Raw genomic sequence first — 20,983 nt, forward strand, 5'->3', positions numbered from 1 at the left:
TATGTCTAATTGTTTTCATATTTTATTTGGAAATTTTATTTTAATCTGTAAAGATACCTCTTTTTTAAGTCTTCTGATCTTTATAATTTCTTTTAAGGAATTAGCTTTCTTCTGTCTCTCTTCTGTTTCTCTTCTCCAAGGTGTATTTTGCAGTCCAGTATGACATGTAGGGATAAGAGCATGGGACGTTTTTAGTTGTAGGAGAGAACATCAATAAGCTAAAACTTTTTGTTACATGGTAAAATAAACATATTCTTCAAAATCAACAAGTAAGATATGAGAAATTATGAAAAATATTACATACACCCTAAATTTTCTGGCCTCACCATTGTATCCTTGGGAAACACAGGGACTTACAAGAGTATGTAGGGAAGTCTTGGCCTTATTTGAATCTATTGGAATTAAAACTCCCGTGTGACTGTCTGGGGTCTATTTGTGGCTTTGGTTTCTGTATTAACCTAAGCTGTGTGAGTTTAATATCATATTAAATGTCCAAGGTCACATCCCATGTTTTTGTTGATTAGTGATGTATCTCACAAGGTTGAAAACAGTTAACTGGTTTAAAAAGAAAGACTTTTGAATCAAAAGCTGTCTTGTATGTGTCTTATCCTGAATAGAGAGCTCCTCTATGTAGAAAAGTATTGGTCTAAGCTCATGAAGAAAGATGTCTATTTGATATAAAGCATATTTCCCCCTTGCAAAACTACTAAAATTTTCAAAAGGTTTTTCCATGCAGGTGTGAGAATATGGTAATGCAAAAAACATTATCTGTGATTTTAGAACTGGCATATGAGACATGAGGGATCTCCTGAAAAGAACTTAAGCTTTTTATTGGAATGCTGAAAAAAAAAGCTTGTATAACTGCCTTGTTACTTTTGGGACACATATTTGTAGTTGTTTCTCAAAGAGATACAATATATTAATTACATGTGCTACTTTTCTGGAAATTCTGCTTTGTAAAATAGACATACTGTGTGTTATAAAGTAAAGAAAGAGTCTTTTGCACCATTTTTCCCCATTGACTTTATCCTTCCTTGAATTTCTGCACCATTCAGCTATAATAGCAAAGTATTACTTTGCGGGGGAAAAAAGTATAATAAATCACAGAGTGGACTGGCTTTCATAGGTAACATATTCTATACTTTGGCCATTTATACAACATATAATTCATTCAGAAAGGTTTGGATTTTTTTAATGAAAAGAACTGCTAGATTTTCATCTCTCTTTTGTGTGCACTCATAAGTCTTTGAAAGTTTGAGCCCAAATTCTGATTCTGTGTTTTATGAGCACCTTTACAACCTATGTTCTTTCTCATTTTTCGTCTTACCACACACAACTAGAAACTAAATTTGATGTGTGACATAAAAGTTATATTTTGCTCAATTGTAATGAAAAAATGATTTGCTATAACTGAGTCACTTGTATAAAGGTAGGCAGACATGCTGTTCAGCTCAGTGCATGCAGAACTTTCTCTTGATCATTCAGCTGGGCTGGATATAGGTCAGAGTCCTAAGGAAGTTATTTTATCTTATCCTTTGAGAATGTCTTAATGAAAAGCAAGGAATTTCCTGAAAGGGCTCAATATTCCAACACATTTGCTGAAAAATATAAATCAGTTTCTAGTTCAAGTTCACCTAAGGGCAAGTTTTTCAAAACTCATTTTTTCTTTAATTGGGAATGACTATGTTCACTGCCATATCAGGAAGAGTTAAATTAGTAGTGCATGTAGAAAATAATCAAGGATATTAGAAATCAGTGTAAAGGAGTCAAATATCTTACACCAAGTTTTTTCTATGTGTATGTGCTTTACAAGATTAGTATAATTCTGTTTCTCACTATGTTTTTGTTGTCACAAATGAACCAAGTGAAAAAAAATGCAACATTTTCTAAGCCTTTGAAAACATCACTGATACAAACACATATCTAGTTAATTTGTTCAATTGATTCTTTTGGCAAATGATTCATGGTTATTCCACATTGATATCATCAACATCCCCTAATTCATCACTCTTGTATTGCCATTGCAGAACAAAATATTTTCTTTGAAAGAAAAAAGATTAAAATCCTTATGTGACCAATTCCATCTGGGATGGAAGACTATACTTCTTATTCCTCTATTCCACTGTTGATATCCTAATCTCATGGTGATTACACCTGTGTACTTTGTTTTATTAATTACCAGTGTAAACTATAATTTTGGATTATCTATATTCTCCAGGGGGATTATTCAATATAACAGGCTTGCAGTGACCAAGTTGACCTTTTAAATTTTTCAGCAGTACATACTCTATTTTTTTTCTTTCTTTGTTTTGAGTTGTTTGCAGTGGTGATTTTTAATGTGTGTTTTTGACAGGTCTGGAAGACTACTTGAACTTTGTATTAATAGCTACAGGGGGAATGTGATGGCTTATAATTACCTTTTCTAAGGTAAATATTTTCTGCAGAAGAGCCAGTTCAAAAAAAAAAAAAAGGCAGAAGAAAACATGCAGGCAACCACTTCTTCAAGCAAAAGCAACTGTTCATCAGAGAAAAGATGTAACAAGTTTTAATTGCATAGCATTTCATAATTAAAAAAAGGAAAATAAAAACACCAATCAGGAGAGAAAATAAAGGTAGATTTTGTGATCTCTTTTTCAATATTGTTTTCCAATTGTTTTTAATATTTCATATAATATCATTTAGATGTATATTGTTTTAGGATAAACGGCTATAAGGGTGTTCATGTCATTTTCAATAACTATTTTCATTAGCAGAAGAAACAATGAATTGTACAAGGATGCTATAATAACATACTAAAAGCAGGTAGAATATGCCAGGGTTAATGCACTGCAAACTCAGAGCTTTGAAACATTTGTCCAGCTTAACTTCTTTAAATGCTTTGCTAGCTTTTCAGAGGTGTAGCAGTAGAGAAGCCCCATTAAATCCTTATTAAATCCTGTAAACTTTGGGATTGATTATTCTAGCTGAAATTATTCCAAGAGACTCATCTTTTCTGCTCCACTTCTTTAAATCTGATTTCACATTGATAGCTTCCTTTGGCATCCTTGAAACACTCATATGCCCTCATGGAATACATCACAATGTCTTGGTTGGCTCTATTTCTTTGCTCCATAGTTTATGAGTGCAAGGCACACTTTTAACAAGTAAGACTGGGAGGCTGTATTTAGCTGCTTTTCAAGGAAATGCCTATGTGATGGTATAGAAAAACCATCCATCATGATCTCTAAAGCATCCAAAACTGAGTGTCTGACAACAATGTAGGGGACACTCTCTAGGATAGCAGTGACCTATTTTTCTTGTTTGGCTTTATTAAACTCTTTATAGGAGGGGGATTCTAATGTTAAAGCTTTTGCAGAAGAATAAATAGGCCATGTTCTTCTGGAAGACATGGCTTTTTGCAGCAGATAAGTTTGAAGCAGGAATCAGACACTTTTAGGGATTCCATGATCACTTCTGATGAAGATGAGAGAGACCAGGTGACCCAGTGAGAGCCACATAATAACCCTTCAGGACTGTTTCTCTGGAATTTATCATGCTTTTACATGTAACTGCAAGGACAATATATCACAAGCTAAAAGCATCCCCTTCCTGTATTGATGAAAGTGTAACATTTCACACTTCCCAAAACCTAGAATACCAAAATGTATGCAATTTGTGTATTTATTCCACTGTAAATAGGAGCACCCATCTGGGGTGCTCTGAGAAAGTAACATCACAGAATTGTTGAATGAGTCAGAAAGCATCTCTGTAGCTAAAATGATATGCTGCTGAAGAAACATCTGACAGTGCAATAGCCTCATTGTCAGTGAATGAGCCTTTTCTGCCTGACAGCCCAATTCATTCTTTCTCAGTTGCCATGCCTATATTTGCTTCAGGAAAAGAGCAGGCTAGGTGGTCTGCAAGACTATCTTCTTCTAGGCAAACAGGATGAGCTCTGAAGTTAAAGAATCTGTCATTCTGTGGAACAGAACAGAAATCTGATTGCAATTTCTGAGGTATCATGCTGGGAAAATGGTATTTTCTAAGGAAACAAGGAACCAAAACATTTGACCTTTTAAAGGTCACTTGTAATGTCAGTAAGAAATCAGTTGGACACTAGGATAGCCATGAAGGACTGGTGTTATATCTCCCAACAAAAACACTTCAAAGTAGACAAATTAGTTTTTTCAGTAATATAGCTCCTTGGAAAAATGTGTAAATCTTCCTCAAATGTACTGACAATGATAGAGAAATAAAAATAAAGTGGAAAATTCTTGTTACTTCCCCTTGTAGATATCTCTTCCTTTTATAAATCCCAGGATCATTTTTAGAGTCTTGATTCAATGAAGATGAGAGGGACCAGATTTGACTTTCATAAAGAATCAGTAGCTAAAGAAAATATTTTTAATATTTTGTTTACAAATAAAAGAAATGCAGAAAATATCTACTCAGTAGAAAATATTATTGATTGTGGAGCTTCAAATTTAAGCTGTATAAGTGTATATTGATATATTTTTTTATTTCTCCCTCCTGATTCCTCTGCTCTTTGGAAACCCAAAGGGAGAGCACTTGGAGGCAGATCCATTTGCTTCTGTAAACACATCAAATTTAATAACGTATTTTAGCAAATTATGACACAACACTTTTCAGTTTTAAGGGAAAATTCTACGGTTCATTGTTCTTTGTCAGGAACTGCAAAGCACATTTGGCCTTCTCTTTTAAGTTCTTTTAAAACTGACCATTCTCTTTTGTCTGATGGTCAATTCCTTGTATTTCAGCTTCTCATGGACACTTTTTGTTTTTTAAATTTTATTATTTATTTTCTTCCCCAAAAGAATAAAGTGCTTTCATTGTTTTCCATCAAACTCAGTTGCAAAGTCTAAGTTTCAATTTCACAATTGCAGCTTTTCAGTTTATTCAAAGGATAGGTTGAGGAATAGATGAGGACTACTGTCCTTGATGCTAAATATAAAAACACATAAACTCCTCTGTTTTCCTTTGCTTTCTGTTCTTTGATTTCACACTCCTTGAAGCTTGGCTTGTGTTTTAGTACAAGAGAAACTGAGAAGATGGAATAGTTGCCAATGGAAGGGAAATCCATGTCCATCTCATCCCTACCAGTTTAATGCCAGGGCCAGGGAGAGATGCCCAGAGTCTGGAGAGGGATTGCAGGTCCACAGGGAGCACCTTAAGGGCAGTGCAAAGGAATTCCAGCTACCTCTGGACAGCAAGCTGACTTTATGGGGGGGCCAGCTGACCTTCCTCCATGCAAACACAGGTAGCATAGGGGTATAAACAAGAGGGGTCAGAGATGTGGGTACACCTGCAGGACTGCGATCTAGAAGCATCATAGAGAAAGGGTGGGACAGCTCCTATAGTTGTCTACTCCTAGAGTGGAGAGCTGGTGTGGAAAGATACAGGCCCTTTAGAAGGACCGGCAGAGAGATGAGGCATCAGTGGTGCTCTTTATGTCAGTGACCAGCTGGAGGGTGTGGAGCTCTGTCTGGGAATGGGTGAGAAACTGACTAAAAATTTATGGATTAGGATTAAAGAGCAGGCAGGAACAGGTGTCATTACAATGGGGTTCTCCTACAGGATCTCTGACCAGGAAGACCAAGCAGGTCAGTCCCTCTTCAGACAGAGGACAGGCCTTACTTCCCAAGCGCCGGTGGTCTTCAACCACCCTCATATTTGCTCATGGGCAATACAGCAGGGCACAGGCAATCTAAAAAGTTCCTATAAAACATTGATGGTAGCTTCCTTCTCCAAGTGATAGAGGATCTGACAAGGACAGGTTCTTTGCTGGTCTTTGTTCTCACCAAGAAGGAGGGACCTGGGGGGAAGGTGAAGCTCGAGGGCTGTCTGGGCTGCAGTGACCACGAACCAATGGAGTCTGAAATCCTCAAGAGAGAAAGGTGGGCCTGCAGAAAGATCACTATCCTTCGTGATCTTCAGGGATCTTTTTCATGGAATACTGTTGGGTAAAGTCCCGGAGGCAAGATAGGCCCAAGAAAGCTGGTTAATGTTCAAGTTTCACCTCCTCCAAACTCAGGGGCAATAGCATTTCAACAAAGACAAAATCAGAGAGAAACACCAGTTTCTCTATGTGAACAAGCTAAAAATAGAAACCAGCAGAGTATGGAAGCAAGAACAGGGACCCTGAGAGGAATACAGAGACATTGTCAGGGCAGACAGGGATCAGATTATGGAAACCTAAAGACTGATAGAATTAAATTTGGCTGGGGATGTCAAGGGGAAAAAGAAAAGCTTCTAAAAGTACATTGATGGTAAAAGAAATGGTAGGGAAAATATGATCCCCATCATGAAGGTACTGGACAACATGGAGCTTAGGGAGAAGGCTGAGATACACAACTACTTTTTTCCTGAGTCTTTACCACAAATGCTTCCGCCTCTCTACCTGAGTCACAAAGGGACAAAGAAGGAACAAGCAGAATGGAGAGCCACTGTGGGAGAAAATCAGGTTCAAGATCATCGAACAAAACTGAAGGTGGGAAAGTCCATAGAACCTGATGAGATGCATCTACACATCCTGAGGGAACTGGTGGATGAAGTGGCTGTCATGGAGGCTTATAAATTGAAACAGATAACATATTCAAGTGAGATTTACTTTATAAGCCCTGTTAAACCAAATAAAGCAACTAAATCAATTAAACCAATTAAAGCTCTGTAAACATTTCAATACAGATTTGTTATGTCAAATGGATTAGTCACTACATAAGTAACATAAGAATTCTTAAGGTTTTAGGAGTGTAGTCAAGCATGTGCAATCATAACAACACTGAAAACTGTCTTGCTTTATGATGTTATTCCTTCTCAAATTTCTTTAGACCATCACCTTCCATCTTTATTCTATATTGCTATTTTCCTTTATTTTGTTTTAAATGTTTTGCTGTTCACCAATTTAATGACTTTAACACCTCTGTAAAACCAAGTCTGCATATAAAAATGTGGTAGAATATAAGATCAAGAAATTGTTTAACTATTATTCAGACAAAAATATGTTATGTTGGAATATGCTATTTCATATTGGTTTATACTATGAGTTTGTGTTTGCACAAAGTGAAGACAAAAGATGTCTAAGGTAATGTATAAAGCTTATGCTTTGTTTCACTTAGGTCTCTGAAGTTGTGATATAGACAGACTACTGTAATTAATCTGTTTTATTTTATTTTATTTTTTTTTGTTTTGTGCTCTGGCAATTTTTGTCACACTAAGTTTCTTAATTTTCAAGGAAACAGAAAGAATATAATATAAAATTAGTAACTAATCTGTAACTGCACAGGCTACTACTTTAAAATGACAGTGCATCTTTTAGAATTAAACATTCTGCCACACCATGTTGCAATAAACTCACTGAAACTTCGTATCTTCTGAGAGACTTTTCAAACTGAGCATTTAACTGAAGTCATGTAATGACACTTAACTGGATATTTTTTTTGCTGGTTTCAGTCAATTGAAGACATTATTAGTGTGGAGAACAAGTGGAGCTGAATTTCATGAGGCACTCCCTGAAACTGTCTTCTCATAATGCCAATAGAATATTGGCAGTCATTGTAACTCCTGTGGCTGCTAGTCTTCTGAACCTGATTAATTGGAAAACCAGATTAGAAGTGTCTATTTTCAGGATAGTGTGACCCTAATTCATTGCTTGCTTTTGACTGAAAAGCACATTCCCCAAACCTGAGGAAAACACAAACTAAATGAGTGTCAGCCTTGACAGAAACAACAGAGGTTTGACTTGCAAAAGATGATACAGACTTCATAGAAACATGATACACAGTTGTCTCTCTGAGTATAATTCAGAAAGAAAACAGGTCACTGTTGCTCTAAAAGCTTTCTTTATAAAGGCATTGTAAGCACATTTTTCTACTAATTATACTTTAGTCTCATTTATCTAAGTCCTTTGCATCCTAGCATATTTTCCATCACATTTATCCGTGACTACACTTTCATAAAAGCCATTTTGCCTGCAGGTGGGATGGTGGGGCATAACCATCACACTATTGCTGGTTCTTTGAAAAGTGGCTTGTTTCTCGCCCTGATGGGTAGGATAATTTATCTCATCAATGGGTTCAGCCTCTGGCAGCCTGGAAACTAAGGGCTTTGAATGTTAACTCCACTAGTGGCTGGGTATGCATAACAAGACTACCTCTGGAACCTGCACACTGATCAGAATATCCAGCCTGCAGAACAAAATGTGTCTGTATACTTAGCTGCTACCTACTGATACAACCAGAATAAAACACACTGATCCTAGTGGCATATAAATTACATGGCATGTCTCATTTGTCATATCATAAATAATTGTAATTGTAGATGAGGAATTTCTAAGCAGGGACTATCAGAGATTTGAATTAAAGTGCACTATGTCGTCAGAAATATAAAGGGAATAGTAATAGTAATAGTAATAGTAATAGTAATAGTAATAGTAATAGTAATAGTAATAATAACAAAAACAATAATAATAATAATAGTAATAGTAATAATAATAATAATAATAATAATAATAATGAGCTTGCAAGGAAAATGTAATTAAAAGAAAATGTAGAAATCTTTTCTACAAATATAGCCAACTTACAGAAGATCTTATTTATTTAGGATTCATTGTGATGCTTTGCAGTAAATATGCAGTCATAATTTATAATTTCATATAAAGTTAAAATTACTTCAAAATATCATATTTGTGTATATTTCACTTTCAGTTTATTTTACAAATCATTGTATGGATGTTATAATATTTCTTCTTGAGCTGGAGATGGGAGGAAAAGATAGCTGAGATATTGTGTATTACCAATAGAACATTCCTGTGAGATAATTAAAATAGCCATAAAGTATTTTCAGTCTGTTGCTAAAAATAGTCTGATTCTGCAGTTAATTGAATGCATTTTTTTTGTGTTACCAATTTTTTAGAAGATAAGTAGTCACCAGAGGTTGAGAATTCAGATTCAATAGATATCCCACAGAGGAGCATGTGGTCTTTTTCAGTGCTACTACAGTGCCGGGTTAAAGAAAGAACTTTGATAAACAAGATAATTTAATTAAAGAAAATTGAACAGTTAAAACAAATAAACATATTAATTCCCTCATTACAAATAGATTTATTTAAAAAAATAAAACAAAAACAACCCAAAAGGAGCAATATCAATTACTTTTAACTTTGTGCAAATTATGTTGCCCATGTCATTTCTTTACTTGGAACACCCAGGAGGAAGACAAGAAAATCATTTATTTCTTAATGATCCAGAAACTTGTTGATTTATTAGTAAATTCTTAGAAAATTCATCCTCTGTGCAAAGGAAACTTCACAGTACATATCTCCAGAGTAAATTATACTGTTTATATGTCACAAAATATTGAATCTCTGGTAAGATGAAACAAAAGTCATTGCAGGTCTATGGTCAGATCCTCTGTATTTTAGAAACCTGTAAGGTATTGATGAAAACACTTTATGAGTTTCTATTGTCTTCTTTCCAGTAATCATGATACAAGTAGTAGGAATATTACCACAAAGCACTGGGGCAGATAGGGAGCAGAAATAAGGTGCAGATTATATGCAGCCATGGCTATTAACTGGTAGTTCTGTTATGGAAAAATTATGGATAATCTTAAAAGTCATTGTGCTGTATATATTTCAGGCTGGGTCTAACAGAGACTACTAGATGAGACTGATAAGTGGGAACAAAACTTCCAACTTTAGTAATTCTTTTTGATCTTAAAATTCATGGAAGAGGGGAAAACATATAGTGACTGATGCATATATGATACTGCATACTGAAATAAAATCAAGAAACATTTTCATGCAGGAAATAAGAAAAAATCCCGACACATTGATCTTTTTTTAACGGAGCTTTTACTTTGAACACTCAGACCATTAAAAAGAATTCCTCTCCTGGGGAGAGGAGCTGTGAACATTCAGTGAAACAATTTCTAATTTCTAATATAGGATATGTGTATGTGTGGACACAAACCTGTGTGAACTAGTGCTATATCCACCCTCATTTATGGATAAAATTATTGAATGTTTTGCAAACGGTTGTTGAATTTTGCATTGTTTTTAAAAGGATAAAAATTGCAGGCCTATTTACCCTTACTAGTAGAATATTATCTTTGAAATACCTCTTAATTCTATACATTGTTATCTTGCATGAGTTATTGAAACTGGTTTCAATAACTGAAGATGCTGAGGATGGCAATGGAAAGTAATAATTTAATACTAAGATCTAGATCTCCTGTATTATAAACAGAATCTAAAATTAATAATAAAGAATACCTATTGATGTTTTGTTCTTCTAAATAAGGATTGGCAATTCTTCTAATTTGCCCCTTCTTTACTCATAAAGAAGTAATTACTTTTTTTGTTTGTTTTTTTTTTTTAGTGTATTGCATATGGAAAGCAAGAATGGTGAATTTGCTATATGGTTGAAAAATGTAATGAGTATATTTAGCCATGGAGTAATAAATCTAGAGTTTAATAGATAGAATAAAAGCTTTCCTAGCACATGCAAGCAAGATGCTTTCATATGAATCTTGGCAGCTAAGAAAGGAAAAAGCAAATAAAATTTATGACATGATCTGTGGCTACATGAATGCAGATGACCACAAATATTTTTCAAAGAGAAGGCTTTCTCCTCTTTTATTTGCATTAATAAATACTTCTTGAAGTCATCATGTAGCTATGAGTGCATTGCTAAAAAATACCAAAAAGTTGGTATTTAGATGCTGCACCTAATTTTCAATCTACATTTAATTAATTAATTTAGCGACTCCTTTCCTCTGAAAAAGGGAGGATGTAATTCTTTCTCCATGTCTGTCTGATTGTGAATAAGGACCTTTAGACCTGAGGTGTTAAAGGTTTTTTGGTGTTTTTTTGAGCAAAAATTGATTCTCTGACAAAGACCAAAATCTAAGTAGGATGTCTGAGTGGATTTTAAATATTTATTACAGTTCAGGCTGTATAATTTTTACACTTATGATACCCAAGTCACTTTTTTTCCTTTATTGCTCTTTAAGATATCTTGAGTGTAGATTTAAAATTCATTGTTCCTTTTTTTTAAGCAAATGGAAAAAAAAATCAGTTCTTGAGCTTATAGCTTGCTTATAGGTATTTAACAAGATGAGGAGTTAGCTTTATTTTAGCTACAGTATTTCACAGAATCATAGAATCACAGTATATCTTATCTGGACACACTTTTATTGTGATGTCTTTCTTATATTGTAATAATGGTTGCATTATTTCTTGAGCAAGTTCAAAGCAGGAAACTATTAGAAGTAAAACAGATCTAAGAAGGAAGTTTTTGCTGAAACACTGTAAGAGATGAAAAACTTCTCAGCTCATCATATGTAAAATGATTGAATGGTCTAGCTGATCACCACTCAACCCGTTCTGAACAAAGTTTCATTCTTCTATAAATAATGAGTAAAGGAGGACTGCTTTGCCATATAATAGGAATTCCTTTACAAAGATCCCTTTCCAATTTCTATATTATATGGTATAAATTATTTTTTGATCCAAAAAAATTCCAACAACCAAAAACACCTTAGTGGAGAAAATTATGTTTACCTAGTGTCAAAGATCAAACCACATCAGCTGGAAAATTTGAATATGATGAATTGGAGGTTAAACACTTAATTCAGTGTGGATTACCTCAGATCTACAGATTCAGCCAAACCTTTTATTATTCTGAGATTGGTTCACCACAGGAATCTCATTTTCTCAGCTTATATCCTGGAAAGGCTTTCTTTTTCCCCACAATACCCATACGAAGTGGTGACGTTTAAAAAAACTTTTTAATGTAAATGGCAAAGACAGATATTAGGTGGAATACGTTTAGGTTCAGAATCCATGTTTTATAATTTCTTTCATGGAGTGAAATTGAGTGATATGAATGCTATTCAGATTGTCCTTTCTTGGACTGCAGACTATTAGCTTTTTTACTTATTAGCAAAATAGTAGGGCAAGTTTTTGTGTTTGCATGATCCAACAATGCAAATGGCATAACTATTGTCCACAGGTGCTTTCCTCCATAAGTAGTTATAAATTACATAAAAGTAGAGTTTCAGTTCTTGTGGATCAACATAGGCCCAAGGATTTCAGTCCAACTATAACATTTTATAGCAGTTAGAAATCCCATCTACTTGTGCTTGTTGTGTGAGAAATCAAACGTATATGGGCTAAGGGATTACAGTGTTAAAATTCCCATGGGAGCACTAAAGTGATCACAGTACACTTTTAGTATGTGGCATTCTGGATTACTGACCATGCTGAGATTGAGAGACGCTTTCATACGGATTCTACGGTATATGTATTACATCAGAATTAGTCTTTCCATGGAAATATTAGCATTTCAGTTTCCTGGCTTCTCTAATTTTAAACTCATAACATCATTTGTATTAATATTGGGTGCTTATTTTAATGAAATTTGTAAGAAAAAGAGATGAAAAAACACACAATTATCAAAAAGAGAAAAATAAAAACAATTAGATACATGATTAATTTAAAAACCATGGACAAATAAAGCTCCCTTAGACTGCAAGAACTATATAGATGGCAGTATCCTCCTATGTGATCTATTCAGTATCTTCTCTATCCTTTTTCTGTTCAACAGTTATGTGGTGAATTCCATTTGTAATCCTAGCATTTTTTTTCTGCAACTCACATTGTTGCAGAATTTTAAGGACATTGTAAGGGATGCCTCTGTAACAAAACCCACATAACTCATCATGTAATTATCAGAGGCTAATGCCTGACAGGATGCCTTTGCAGAGAAGAAGGACCTGGTTCTCCTGACTGTCAGCATCTGCTTTGTTATTGGCACCAGCTAAAGTACAAAGGCTGTCTCACATATCAGCTGTTTCTGCTTTGTGGACCTCTTAATTGTTGCAAAGAATGTGAAAGGAAAGTAAATGTGAAGTCTGCAGTCATGGTTTAAAAAAGAAAAGAAAAAAAAAGACAGAAAACTTGGGCAGGGAAGGGGAGAGATTTGGTTTGGTACAGTTTGGTTTTCCAACAGAAATCATAATAAATTATTATTTTGTCCAGTAATTTTCAGATGATAATGAAAAAGAACACAAATAAACACTGAAGGTATTAGCCAGAATGTGTTTTCTCATTTGAGAACTTTCTGCTCTCTAAGTCTTTTTTGTGTATTTAGCCACTTCGTAGATTCAGGACTTAGAACTAAGTGAATACCAAGAACTGTGGCAATGTTTGTCCAGTCATGGTGATGGAAACTTGTAGAGAGCTGGTTTCAAGTATCATATTCTTGGGCTTAAGATGTATAAATCATTGCAGAACATCAGACTGTATCTGTAAAGTGAAAACATGGCATTTATTGTCTTTAATAACGTCTCGATCATTATGTTGAAACTAGCAAGATCATGCTATTTTTAATTTACACAGTGACCTCTTAATTGACTCAAAACCTATTTCTGTGCACTCAAAGCTTTTTTTCTTTCCCCTCCAAATTACTGTCAGTGTTTTTTCTCTACATTGCATTGTACTTATCCCTGAAGATAATGGAGACATTTTGTAATCTCTGTCTTTTTTGTTGTTATTGTTATATTTGTTTTTCTTTGAAAGCTTAAATTTAGCAATATTTTTTTTAAAAGCACTAACTCCCTATTAACTTGAAACAGGGTTCCTATTCATAGCCACAGTAGTTTCTTTCAGATTATTCTTCCCTTCATTAATTTCTACATCTTCCAACATAATCAGTTTGTGAATAATGAGTGTAATCTTAATTCAAGTAAGAGAGAAAAAAATAGTATTTGAATGAGTCAAAGCAATCTATGTATCATCAGTTTCAACCCTACTCAGTTCCTTCTAAGGGCATTATTGGTTATGCTTGTATTTTAAGTTTTTATAATGTTAATGTTTTATAATGTCAGAAAAGGTAATGAATAAAAAAATTGCATCAGCTTTTGTTTTTCAGCTTAGGAAATTCCCTCAGCATTAACATAATACCACGTCTATCCTTTGCCTCCTGCTGGGCCTCAATGCCATTTATGTTAGTCACAGGCAGGATACTGCACCATACTAGGTGACTATCATCTAAACACTGTGGACAGGTGGCCTTTAAAACAGCATGCAGCAGGGAATTTAAGAGCTGTTTCTGAGGAAATCTGGAAATCTTCACAGTTGAGAGCAAACAATGCAGCAGTAGTGAATATCAACATTTCCAATTTGGAAACTGTCAAGAGCTGACTGGCTTCAGATATATGAAATAGACAAAATTTGAGGAAAGACAGCAAAACAATTCAAAACAAGTCAAAACATAATGCAGTGTAACCTACAAATGTTTACAGAATAATTGCATTTCCCTGTGCCTAAAGGTGATGTTTCTTACCTTCTGGACAGAGTGCTGTGAATGGTGTATTCTCCACAAGCTCTGCAGAAGTAAGTTGTTTCCAAAGAGGTCTGACATAACTTGAAATTTCTTGTCTTAATCCTTGAGGAAGCTAGTTTGTCGTGTGGAAATGTGAAAGTACTTGAGGTAGCTAAGAGAGTGATTTGAACTATGTCTCCAAGAATCTTCCAGAAGGACAGAGGTTGAGAGCATTCCCAGAGTGCTAGTGAGTGTGGCTGAAAGGAATCCTATGAGCTGCTCTCTTAGACACTTTACTGTTTATCAGTGGGTGAATAAAAGATTCTATAGATGGCCTCTGACAGTGCATGGTTTACAAATCTGGGAATCTGAGAAACACTCAAGTTCATATTGAAATGTTTGACAACTCTACTTACTTTACTGTACTCACTTGTTACTCATTTGTGTGCCTCCATCTTTCAGGTCACTCCCTGGGAACTTGGTGGGACTCAGGAAAATAATTGCTCTGGTATTCTGAAAACAATTTGAAAATAGATAAGCACTGGGGGGGGTGTGTTTGTTTGGGGTTTTTTGCTGTTAGTTCCTCATAAAATTTGCGGGTATGACAATCTGGAGGTGACCCGAACCAGGAGCTCATCTTCTCAAAATGCAGATGTTTATCTAAGTCATAGTTGTTTACATCAATCCTAATTTGTGCATGTTTCTTCTAACTGCTTGTCACTGTTGCAAGTGGATATTTCAAAGTACCAACTTGCATTCACATTACACATTTCACTATAACACCCCCATCTTAACCAAGGATTGTTTTAAACTGCCTACCTTTCAGTTTCCATCCACATAGTGAGTTTGCATGCTATTTCATAAATTAACAACGGTTTCTAATCTGCTGATTCATTTGCAAGTGTGAAAGGTGAATGTTCAATTATTTCTACCACAGTTAACATAAACATTGACCTGATCGACTGCAGTACTCCCTTTGTGCTATAACACAGCCACAGATTTATCTTCCCTGCCTCTGCTTTGCTCCAGGCACCTGATTAAAAAGCTCAGACCAATGTCTGCTCTTATATGCTTACTTTGATTTTCACTTTGGAGCACTCTACCAGGACTGCACTCATGCCCCCCTGCTGCTCACTGATGCTTTGTGGCATTTATTGTCTGAGTTTTCCTCTCAGTGTGGCACCACAGTCTAACTGCATAATACACCTTCTGCATGCAAGGGTAATCCACATCCTCCTTATAACTTTACTGCACAAGGCATGATTTCTATAATATTGTGAATATATTAGGAAAAAAGCAATCACAGAAGGCCTTGGGATTTTCAAGTTGCCTCAGAAGACTAATAAAATTCACCATATGTTTTTTCTATCTGCTAGGAACCAGGCTTCACTTCTTAAATCCATGCAAGAAGCTGAAGGTTTAGTGTGATGATGTCATCTAGATCAATGGCTTACTAAAGTTATTGCTATTAATCATGACTTACTATTGGTCTGTTTAAAGCCATATGGGGCATAACGCTAGTAAAAAATGTTTATTAGGAAAAATTACTTTGCAGAAGTAAAGACTTATGGAAATTGCATGTGATTTGGAAAAAGAAAAAAAGAAAAAAATTAAACTACTTGTACTGCTTAAAACACAGGCCTTTCCAAATAAATGACAGGGTTTAATGTTATTCTCATTATCCATACAAAAATTTGAAGAATAGGAAAAAGTATTTTAATGCCTAAAAATGATGAAATGATGGCATTTATTTAAAAATTGTTTCATGAGAATATTTCTTTTCAAGCTTTACACATGTTTTTCTAGTCTAGTGCAATTTCATGCTTTTTAATATTGCCACCAAAATTCCCTTATCTATCAATGGTGTCTTTAGTTTTGAAGAATTTGATATGATAATAACAACAGAATAGACATTTCTAGGTCTGATGCAATCTCCTTTGCTGGAGAAAAGCCAGCTCTATAAAATGTGAGACAACAAAAATATAAAATCATTTTAAGTATTTGGTTTTAGTAGTGGAACATATCTCTTCCTAAGGCCTGGAAGCAATATTAAATAACATTATTTCCACTCATAAATATGAAAAGACTATAAGTGCATTCAGCAGTTATAAGAGTTAAGGGGAAAGAGTAAGAGAATAAAATAACTGTAGCCAGCTAACTGTCTCATTCTTAAAGAACTGTGGTAAACTGGTAAACATCACTGATCAATAAGGTTTTTCTTTACATACATAAATGATATTTTTGAATCATTATAACTCTTCAGGCCTTCTTGTGAAATGGTCAGCTTTCATGTCTGATGTGGAGAACAAACTGGAGGAGACGTGCACTTGGAGATGTTTTTAAAGGCAGAAAACATTGCCTTCTCAGGTTTATAGAAATCACAAAATTTTAGCATTTAAAATTGGTGTCAAGGTCTGGTAATTTTTTAATGATTTTGAAATTTGATTTTTAAATTTGAAAATGCCTGTAGATGCATTTTTTTTTCCCATGATCATCTCACATTATAGTTGAACAGAAATAGAAGTAAAAAAACAGGCTCATTATTCCTTACATGATTATTTTTAACATTAAAACCAAAATACTTACTTCAAAATATCTCTTTATTTTATTAGACACCCAGTTCAAATTGATAAAATAACACTTTTAAAATTTGACTTCCTATGGAAAAAAAAACAGAAAAAAAATGGAAAAAAGAAAAATACTGCACTTGGGTTTTACTTGCTGTTATCTTAAGTTGAATTAGTGATGATATATGAGCTCTGGCTTAGTATGCAAAAGTATATAAGTGTCACAAAATTCTACAATTAGAAATTAAAATAAAATGAAAATTTAAAAATTTGATCTTTTATACTCCAGATGAAATCTTTGACAGAGATTTAAATAATGAGCAAATATCTCTCTTAGTTATATGTTTTTATTTTACTAATTTCATGTTGGATTCTTTGGATACTAGGTGGTCCAGGAAGTTCTTGCACCAGTAAATGACCCAGCCTGGTCTTTATTCAACATACCTAGCTAAAACAAAATATTTGTATTTAAGGAAACACTATATTTGATAAAACTGACACATCTTGTATGAAATTCTGCTTTTAAAGATAGCAGAGTCTTTACAACATAACTGAAAATTAGGAATATTTCTGCCTTTTAATGCATAATTGTTAAAAAAATATTATTAATTAATATTTTTATTGACTCTTTTGCAACATTTCCTGTAGCAGTTACTAGCATCTTATAATGAAGAAAAATTATTTACTTCTTCTTTCTCCTCCCTTTATACACAGTGGAAAAAAAAAATAGCACATTTTAAGGGAAAGTAACTGATTAATTAATGCAGAAGTAAAACAGGAAAACTCAGCTGTGAGTCCTTCACCAATGAATCTTTGCCCATACTTTCTGACACAAATGACGTAGGTATTTTATGTATTCAGATCATAATATTTTCCAAATATACAATCAGAATTTTAGAAGAAATTTAAAACAAAATCCCATTTAAATTTCATCAGTCAGTTTAAAAACTTTTCTTCTTAAAACTGGTTACCTGCTGCCTCACCTTATGTACACAACCCAGCAAACAGACTGCACTAGCAGAAAACTAGTGCCAATCTAGGGGGTCTCAAACTCAATTTACAAGGCAGAAAGACAAACTAGATCTGGAAGAGGGAAGAAGACCTGTCAAAGCAAAGATATCACTCCTAGCAGGTGCCTTACAAGCCTTGGAGATTCCCCTATCACTGGCACTGTTGTCACAGTATAGCTGGATTATATTTGCTAAAGAAATGATGATTAATTTTCATACCAAGTTAGAACAGAGCTTGAAGTTCTGAACTTGCACAATACAGTACATGTTACTTAACTGATAGGAGCAGTCTGAGATCTACACTTTTCAGCAGAAGAGATATAATTACTATTGTTGACAAAGAAGTGGTCTTCAGAGGTCAAATCAAGTTTTCAGCTCTAAAGTGCTCAGTTTCATAGCAGTTGTTACATCTAATCAGCCAGACAGAAGAATAGCATGGGATAGTCTCGTCTGATTATCATGGTTCTGCTAGGTGTGGCTCCATCAAAATTTTAAAATAAAAGGTGTCAAGTGAACCAAAACAAGTCGTTTTGATCTCCCAGGCTAGGTCTCATGTTTTGTTTTTTTTTTCCTGTTTGCTGAATAAAACAGAAATACACATATCTCATACTTATTGGTGTTGTAATATGAACTTGAGTAAGTGTTAAATATCCACAAAATTATAGGCTCTTGTTTAGGTAAAGTCTGCTATTCTGTGGCAGTGAATGATTCTTAAAAAAAACAAGGGAAAGGAAAGGAAAGATAGAGGGGAGGTCATTGAGCACAGTAAGAATAAGATACTATTTATCCCTTTCTTGTCATTAATGGGGAATTTTACTGAATGGAAGAAAAATGCAAATGAAAGAAAATGTGGGTTTCTGTTTATTTGTTTGTTTCCCTGGGGGTTTTGTTTGGTTGATTTTTTTAAGCAAGAGCTATCGTAGTAGTATTAGATTTGTTTGCTTTCTTTTCTCTCCCTATGAATTTAAAGAAAGTGAGACATAATTTACAACACATGGTATCACAAATCTAATATCTGTTCAGTGGATCCATAAATGGATCTCATATCTCGTTAGTACACAATTTTTTTTTCTGGGTATTAATAAGTAATGCAAAGTATTCTGACTTTTAAAAGGAAGCTTTAAATATCAGTTGAAAATATCAAAACAACTCATCTTTATATTTTACAAAATAAGTTTTTTCTGACATTCCTTGTTTTGTGGATATTTTCAGTATCATATACTTTCATACTTATCAGCTGACAAGAAACTTTGAAATATTAAATTGGAGATTCCTTTCTTTGAAAATTTGTACTGAAATTGATAATAGTGATGCATAATTTTCATTTTATCTACCCAACAGAATTGTCAGTACAGTCACTGTGAGTAATAGAACAAATATTTTAGGATCTGGGTACATATGCTGCTCTCAGATAATGATCAGTTACCAAACACCTGTGCACACTTTCACTTAGAATTAAATATTGGATAATAAGTATCTACAGTATAGGTTTTTGGTTTTGTTTTCCTTTATTATTATTTTATTTTATTTTTTAATGTGGGCTATTTTTTGACATATTGAGCTAGTTTCTAAGTTTACTGGACCCTTAGCATAGTTGTAAATAAGGTTTTATTTCATAGCAAGCAAAATTTACTGATTTACTAGCATTTCATGCAAGAAACAAGTTTTAAAATCTCAGTCCTACCAATAAGCATGAAAATAAATGCCAAATGTATTGCTTAAATCAAGAAAAACCTCAGAACCTAGATTATGATTGAAGGCTGAAAACTTATCATACTTACAGGGGTATGAGATTTGCTGATTTATATATTTATGAAGATGTTCTTTTAAATTTGAAATCAATCATCTGAAAAGTTACATTTTTTTTTCCATATGTATTTTTCTTTTATCAGGATAAGTTCATTTTGTAAGAAGAAAAAAAAATCTATGACAGAATTTTTACAATTAGTATTATTACAGTCTGACTTGGAATTGCCAGGAAATGCATGGTTTGTTAGTAAAGGAAAATGGGTTATCCATGATCTTTAATAAATATGCAGAGAAAATACATTAGAAAATTTGTTCTGCTTTTGTTCTGCTTTTGAGAAAGAAGCCCTAACTCTGACAAATTGCTTGGCACAGATTCTGCATTAGGGGAAGTCCCAATACTCATTGCAAGAATAGTAAATTTGCAGTGGGTTTACCTTTGCATGTTTGACAACTGGGTCAAAGAGCTCAAGATGTGTTGTTTCTAGGAACACACTTCTCTTTTCTTAGTCTGTCACACAACCTGTTAAGATGTAATCTATATTTTTACTAAGCAATTAAGAAAACTGTATTAATAGTACTAATTAACTGATATGATCCCCGTGATATTTCATGGCATATCAACATCCAATGCAGTGCTCTCTTAGCCAATCTGCAGAGTTGTCTATTGTCTGGGGTCTCCTCAAAAATCTTATCCTGTATAGACATGCATCTGCTGTCAGGTTCACATTGCACTTCTCTCATTCTGTTCTGTTTTATTCGTTTAATCTACTAAAAAACTCCTTTGTGTGCCACAATCATGCCTGATCCATTTGGCTCACGTTAAGACTGACATGATGATTTTTATGTGACCATAGTATAAAAAAATACCCAAATCTTATGACATGTTACAATGCACCTCCAACACCAGCTTTTTAATGGTTTTATCTATATGGATCTCCAGCTAAGGAAAATTACTTTGCAGTCTTAGAATACATCAGCCTTTCAGGAAAGCCAGCATAAAATTTTAGAACCTTGACGACACATCATGAGGATTTAAATCCAGCAACTGTAACTGCAGCAATGGCAGGATATCAGAGGCAGTACACAAACTGAAACAACAAAAACAACCAAAAACCTGAAAATAGATTCTCTTCCTAGGGAGTGGAATAATGTTTGCAGGGCTAACTAACTGCAAACTTCCCTAAGGAGTAGAAAGAGAGCAGCATGGTGTCTGCAGCATTTGAATGGGCTGAGCAGTAGCGTGTAACATCAAACTCTGTTGCTGTTAAGGGTTGTGACAAAACCAGAAGAGCCAGAAGAAGCTCACAACAGCAAAAGACAGAGACAAAACTAT

Source organism: Lonchura striata, chromosome Z, assembly GCF_050655825.1.
Source record: "Lonchura striata isolate lonStrDom1 chromosome Z, ASM5065582v1, whole genome shotgun sequence".
NCBI lineage: Eukaryota > Metazoa > Chordata > Aves > Passeriformes > Estrildidae > Lonchura > Lonchura striata.